The sequence below is a fragment of the Athene cunicularia genome (assembly GCF_003259725.1).
Source record: "Athene cunicularia isolate RWA chromosome 3 unlocalized genomic scaffold, athCun1 chr3_part1, whole genome shotgun sequence".
NCBI classification, from domain to species: domain Eukaryota; kingdom Metazoa; phylum Chordata; class Aves; order Strigiformes; family Strigidae; genus Athene; species Athene cunicularia.
Window position 1 is genome coordinate 18,455,499 of NW_020799097.1, and position 7,691 is coordinate 18,463,189.

At 40.6% G+C, this 7,691-nt stretch overlaps 1 long non-coding RNA gene across 1 annotated transcript; it reads left to right on the forward strand.

Moving 5' to 3' along the window:
- The first annotated feature begins 6 nt into the window (after nucleotides 1-6).
- Nucleotides 7-6,164, forward strand: LOC113478699. The gene is made up of 3 exons (XR_003398119.1): nucleotides 7-125; nucleotides 284-2,138; nucleotides 2,667-6,164. It is a non-coding gene; the product is annotated as an uncharacterized LOC113478699 (long non-coding RNA).
- The last annotated feature ends 1,527 nt before the right edge of the window (nucleotides 6,165-7,691 follow it).

Below are 7,691 nucleotides of genomic sequence, written 5' to 3' on the forward strand. Positions count from 1 at the left end.
CGTGCCTCGGCGGCCCCGGCCGGCTGGGCGGCGGTGCCCGCTGCTCCTCGGGGCCGGGCCGGCCTGCCCGGGGCACGGGGGAGGTGCCCCTGTCCGCCAGAGAAGGCCCAGCCTGCCCGCAGGAGGTAAGCGTGCCGGCTGAGGGAGGTCATCGCACCCACCCGGGGGCATTTTCCACGTGGTGTAGGCAGAGGATTAAACGCGGTTTCTCCAGAGTAAGGGCTGAAAATTTACAGAAAGCATCTAACAGTGCTGACTTTTTGTTTGTTTGTTTGTTTTCCAGAAAGCATCCAGTTATTCAACAGTGTTGTGGTTATTGCAGAACACCCGTAGTGGATCCAGCTATTCCAGATAATCCCGTGTTTGTTTTCATCGCAGAATTTATGAAATCGAAAGCCAACGGTGTACTCATCTGTGGTCATTTTGCTTTGCAAAACGTGTGCTGAAAATGAATTCACATACTGTTCTGCGGGTCCCTTTGTGGTTTTCTAGCTACTGCTTATAGTTATTAGCAAGACAGAAGTTTAATAAGTTCTGTGATGGTTTCTGGCTGGGTGCAGACATGATGGCAGTGAGAGGGATGAGTCCTGGCACAGCCTCTCCTCTGTCAGAGCGCATCCTATGAACTGGTGCTAATGGGGCGGCAGGTCCCCTGGTACATCATCCTCTAATTAGCACAGTGGTTCATTTTCCTCAGACCACAGCAAAATTACTGTGTTGGATGATGTGACTATGATATCATAGGGCTGCAGAGTGACTAGTGCTGTTACAGGAACAAAAATAAAGTCACTCACCTCTTTTAGCTTTATGGATACATTAGGGCTGCAAGGTCTCAGCTGCACTTGTCAGGAGTCAGGAGTTTGAAGGAGTAGAGAAGAGGCAGATACATAGTGTCATATTGCTTCCACTGCCTGACCCCAGCTGGGTGTACAGAGTAGAGGGAAAAGAAAGGGCGTAGCTTAAAAAGGTTCACTTACTTCATTGTAAAGATGGATTTTGAAAAATGCCGCTCTGCCTCTCCATGAGTGCCCCCAGGAGGGATTTTTCCTCCGAGGCTTGCTGCCACCTCTCTCTCTCCATGTGTTTGTCCCTGGTGGTACAGTCTAGCCCTGTAATAATGCTTATCCTTTGAGATATGAGGTAAAATGAAAAACTTGCCTGGTAGGGTTCTCAGCCTGTCAGGAAATGTTACAGTTTAGAGAAACCACATGAGGAGAGGGTGCAGTACCTTTGGGAGTGCCTGGGTTTGTGCCGCAGCTGTGGTCAGCTGTGGTCTTGCTGAGGAGGGCTGTTGGCAGAGCAGGGCATTCCTTCCAAGAGGACTGTGAATTTGGCACTTCCCACTCTGTCTGGGTGGGGACTCGCTCAGATCGGACACAGCCATCTGTGTCGCAAGAGTTTCGGAAAGGGCGAGAGTATGTTTCTTATAACGGTGGCATGGCCAGGAGTCTTAGGAGATACGCAGCTGGCTGGCTGCCTCCAGGGAAGGCAGCTTTACTGCTGCTGGGACTCTAGCTAAAATGGTACCAGGATACCAAGCGTCCTGGTTAATCCTATTTCTTAGTATTTTTCTGTAAATATCAGTATTCAGATTACCAACAAAAATTGCCCCTGTGAGAGATTCCAGGGGTTTTGCATGCATTTTGAATCCAGATAGAAGTAATAGTGTAGTTTTGCAAAATGAAACACATCAAAATGTTTTAATTTGTTGTGTTTCAACTTTTATGGGAGATTTCATTATATAATTGTATAAAATTCAAGCTGATGAAATGAAAACTAAATGTTTCCTCAGTTTCCTGTGAAATGAATCAAAACAATGAATTTTCATAAACTACTGTTGCTTTGTTGAATCATCATTTTCTAAGAGCCATGAACTATTTTGGAAAATTTTCAGTCAATTGCAATGGAAACCATATAACCAGTATTGATAAGAGATTTGGATGCCTAGGACTCCCTCCACTAGGGTGGCAGAATCTGACATTTAACATATTTAAGATCAGGAGAGATAATTTTTAATAAAGCTTTGGGATGTATCGAAGCCACCGTTGTTACAACAGACTTCATCTGGAATGTTTCTTCTCCTTTGTGTGTGTCCATGTGAAGAAGCGTGTTAATACTATGGGCATCACATAACTTCCGTAAATCCCATTTTTTTCTATTTTTCTGGTATATCTCATTTTCTGAAGTGTCTTGGCAGCATTTCAATTTTTCCTCAAAGTGATCTTTTAAATATAAACAGCAATACTGTTTTCTCATGCTTGTTAATGTTACGTTCTGATTGGTTTTTTTGTTTTATTTTGAAGGGTAGTGTTAGGAAAATAATGAAGCTGAAAACAGACTGGTAGATAATAGCCACACTCAGGATTATCTTGAGGATTTTAGAAATCTGATTAAAACATCTACATGAGTAAGTAGATATTACTATTAAAATGAAATAATTTACTGTTTGAAAAGCAGTTCAATAATTGTATGTGTGCGTGTGTATATTCCTATTAGAGCACAGCAGTTAGAGCTAACAGCCTACTACTCGTTCTTTTGAAATTCAAATGAATCATCATCTTTCCATTATCTGGGTCAAGAGAAGCCTAGGCTAGCCCAGGAAGTGGGAGAGAACAGGTAAACCAGGATTCACTAGAGTGCCCTGTGCTTGCCCCCTTTTTTTGCAGGTCTGCATTATGCTGAGCTTCCTAGTGCTGGGGACATGTTCTCCTGAACGCGGTGCAGCATGAATATATAATGCCAGTGAAAGCACTGAGGTCTCCGAGTCAAGACGCTGGCGAGCTGCCTCCAAAGGCCTGAAGCTAAGCAGCAGAAAATGCTTCACACAGGAATACAGGCCCTCTCAGTGTGGCCCTATGTGCTTCTGTCTGCCCCCGTTGGTGCTTAAAAATGTGAAGAGATCCATCTTTTCAAGAGACTGGCTTTATGCTGTTCTTGCAAGATTTTGACTACCAAACAAGAATAAAATAAGAGAAAGAAAAAAAGTTTGTGGTTGAAGAAACAGTGTTTTAGAAAAAGAGGAGGATATTCCCTCTCCTCATAGTGTCTGCTCTCCGTTAGATTTAAGTAAACCAAACCCCAAGATTTTTACTGTGCTAACTCTGAAGACAAATAGTACTATGAGTGCAGTGTTCTTTTGGCTATTTATTTCATGCCTGTTCTGAATTGTGCTGCAGATTTTTGTCTGGAGAGCCCAAAATGACTTTGCATGGGGAATGTGTGGGAAAACTGGAGTTACGCACCTTCTGCAAGGTGTGGGAAGTGGTTTCAATCACAAGCTGTAGATTCAAAATGGAGTAAGAAAAATTACAGTGTCAAGAGAGTTTTGTCTTAACGGGAAACATGTGAATTCTGAACAGAGGGGTCACACCCGAAGTTAGATCACAGACACATTTCCTAGGGATCTTTTCTGGAATAAACGTAAATTCCTTGAGTCTTGCATTCATGAGGAAAAAATAAGCTGTGGTTTTACCTCGTGTTAGCTAATGCAGGGTAAAATAGTGAAAAGGCACACTGGCTGTGCTTTTTAAGATTTGGTGCATCTTCCCTTCCCTAGAGTTTTTATCTTAAGCTGCTAATTCACATGAAAAATTCAATTTCCTTGCCATTGCTAGGAAAATGGGATCCCCTCCTGTCTTTTCAGCTACTGTACACTAGCTACCGCATGCTCTTGGAGTTGAGATTGTGTTAGACTGTGGTTTCCATAAAGCCTTTTCTTTGGAAAAACAAAAAAAAACCCCAAATGTGTTCTTTGGGCATTATGTATACTGCAAAACTATTTTATGATTTTGAAATGGCATAAAAAATAGTGTTGGGATGTTCCACATACATTGCAACCCTCTCAGAATTTTTGTTTGTAAGACAAAACACTTTTTTTCCTGGTTGTGGGACTAAAACCCGGCTCTGCAAGTCAGACAGGGTCCCTTCCATTCCACAGATCATTGTAGTACCAGTAGTTCTGTTTGGCAGATAATTTCCTCAGCCACTTGTGTGTAACCCTATTGATTTGAATGTCTGCCCCCAGCAACACCTGTGCAAATTCATGGATGGCACTGGGATTGCACAGATGCCATGGAGGGCATATTCTGGCATACAGGATATTTATTACTGGTGGTGATGCATGAGATGGAAGGGGTCCAGGACTCAGGCTGAGTTTGTGCAGCTGGCAGTTAGAAATTTACTTGCAAACTGAGCTCATTGGGTAGGAAAAGCAGTGTGATAATGAATCCAGAGCCCCCAGTGCCATTTTTGCCAAATCACTTTCTAGGGCAGGAGAACAATTTAAAAGAGATGTGTCTCTTATTAAAAGTGTCTGAAAACTGTACTCAAAAAAAAGTGACGGGAATTCCATATGAGATTATATTGCAGTTATCTGATATCAGAAATTAGTTACTAAGCTTAAGTGGAAATGTTTACTTGTTTCTACTGAAAACTTGAAATATGTTATTTCAATGTGTGAATTTAACACAAAATTTTAATTTTAGCTTAATTAAATATTCAATAGCCAGTTACATGAAGTTAAAAAGAAAACAATAATTTTTAACAGCTTTTATTTTGATTGATATGAAATCTTCCCCAAAACTCAAAACAATTCAAAGTGACAGAGTTCATTCATAATACTATACATTTATATTGTTAGCCTATAGACATTGAAATCCATAGTGCTTTAGCAGGTCTCTTAGGAAAAAATGTTGTACCTTGAAACAATTATAGACCATCTCTGGTTAAATTGCAAAGCCAGCTTGCTTAATATGAGTAATTTGATGTTGTAAAGTATTTGTCAATACCCTAGAGTAGTCTCTTAGGGCACACAGGTTTCACTGTATAATATTTCACACTCATGTGTGCCAGTTAGGCTGCTTAGGTGGAGACTATTTACAACTCATGTAGGATTTGTTACATTATGTACTTAATTTATGCAATATGCTTAAAGATTCTCTTTATCAAGTCTAGAATGATAATCATATTGCATTGGATTTGTTTAATATTTTTGGGGGTAGAGGGGAAGCTTATTTAGTCCAGTGGGTTTCTTAGAATGTGAAAATTTAGCAAGGGCATGACAAAAATGCATAACAGAATGTATGCATTAGGTATCATACCAATATACCCATTAGAGACAGAAAGCATGTTCACAGTTGAACAGACACGGACACACAGATTTATCATTTACCTTTTCCTTCCTCCTAAAGAACAGTGGAGGGCTGCAGCTGGCCTCACCCTCACTTACAACCAAATAACATTTGAAGCTATAAGATGGACACAGGGTGTTTTCTTTAGCTCCACTTCCTTGAAGGAGGCAGCAACATGACCTGCAGGAAAGACACTTAAGAAGTCTCATGTCCCACGTGCTCACCTGATTGGGATCTGCTGATCAGCTGCCCTTTGTGTATACAGTTATAGAGCAAGTGAAAAGCCACTCTGCAGCATATTCCTGAAATATTTGTAATTTACAGGACTCACGCAGTGAGCAGGATTCTGCAAACTTCTGCAGGGGTTTTGCTAAGAAGGGCCTTGCCCTAAATGCCACCTAATCCCATGTCAGTCACAAAACTGAAGATACCCAAGGGCATGGCTGTAATGTGACCTGCCCTATCAGATCAGCCAGGAGTCACCCACCAGGGAACAGCTCAGAGGTTGGCTTCAGCCGTGCTTTCTCATCAGTGAGCTGCGAAAGCGTTGTGTGTGATGTGTGGAGCCCAAGCCAATGAGCTCGATGGTGTGCATGCTGGCTTTGTGCAAGGTAATCTCCTTCCTAGATAGCTGTGAAGCTTTACTGCATAGGCAGGAACTACTTGGAGTATGGAGTCAGCGCATCCGCCAGGTGCCCTGGCTGTGTTCCCATCTGAGCTATCTCTGCCCTTTTTGCGGAGCTCGGCTTGGAAAACCTGGAGACGTGGGCTTCTTGGGCTGCCCTGACTGCTCCCTCCAGGCAGACTTTTCTTGCTGGCAATCATGAGCTTGGGCTTGTGCTGGCAAAATCCGAGTGAGAGAAGTACAACAGCTGTACAGTGGAAATAGAAATTAACGCTTCATTACTGAACAAAGAAGAAAACCACATAATATTCCTATTGGTTGTATATATTTAGAGAGAAAAGGTTATATGAAGATCTTTATAAAGCCCTTGTTTTGTTATGTCCATGTAAATCTTTCTGTTGCCATTGTTTCAAAAAGAAATAAATTTAACAAATGTTTCATTGCCTATTTTTTTTTACAAATGGAAAACAAACAAACAAATGTCCTAGTTATAAATAATATCAGCAGTCACAAGAAATTGTACAGTAGCTAAACAATGAAGGCACATAGAAATGCTGTTTGTTTTATTTCTACACAAAGCCCTGCTGAATTCGCAGGAATGAATTAAATATGCTGAGTGTGACTGGGACCCTGGGAAAGCAACATTTAAGTTAATACTGGGTTTAATTTTCCATTTTTATTAATTTGTTGTAAATTTGGATCATAACTTTAAAATATAAGCCACTATGGACCTGCAAATGTATATGCATATAAAAGTACATTACTAATTCCTATGAAAATCTTCTTGTGTTCATTCAGTTCCTAAAAGAATATCCAATAATATTACTAAATAGAGACAAAAATAAGTAACTGCAAAAAACTAGCATACCATTCACTCTAATAACCTTTGCTTTGTAGTAAAAATGAGAAACATCTATTTATTCATTCCACTATTTCTTATTTACGAATATGCTGGGAGGTTCCAGGTGCATGCAAAACCCTGACTGTACCAGTCATTTAATGATGGTGAACAAATTAATTTGAAAAAGATTTTTCACCTTAAACCAAAAGCCTAAACTGTCCTTCTCCCTCCTTCTTCCCTTAAGCCTTCCCTTACGTTGCAAACTGTACACTGTTAGTATTAACACCACCAAGATATTCAATAACATTAGAGGCTTGAAGGTTTCCTGATGCTTTATTACACAATGATGAAAATATCATAACACCTCTAACTTCATCAAATCAGGCATTTCATTACAGCATCCTGCAAGTATAGAAAACTGATTGTCTTGTGTCAGCATGGCCTGAATCCAGTTCTTGCATACAAGACATGGTTACTAATGATCTTTGTAAGTCAGCTGAGACTTGATCTTATTTTTCAGTTTTGCTGCACTAGGAATTGTAAGTCAGAGCAGCAAATAGAAAGAGTTTATTACAGCCTATTATATAGTCTGTTTGACAAAATGGTCAATCAATAATAAACCAGAAATTAATAATTAATTGTACTTGCAATTTTCACAGGAGTTGATATCTCATGACAAGGCGAAGTCTGAGGTAAGGAATTATTATCAACGATTTATATAAGGGAGCTGCATTTTTGGGGTTCTCCTTGCACCATCAGTACTGGTTGGAAAAGGATGGTACAGGGAGCTAGAAACCTCTTTGCAATTTTTGTTTTCTGCTTTACCTGGAAGGGCCTGATTTATCTGACTGACTGTGCAACCAGAAGAATGTCTGTGCTGCCAGCTAAGTAGAGTATGGAGGGAACAAATTTTTAAGTATAGACATGCCTCAAATCCTGAGTGCATGCCCAAAACCTTCATTCAGGTACAAACACAGTCCAGTATATTCCTCACCTTGCAGGTTATATTCACTATAAAAAACCCCGTATCTCTTGTGAGTAAGATTAACAGAGGTCTGCTTAACCGCTTCTGCATACCTTTGAATCTCCTTTCTTT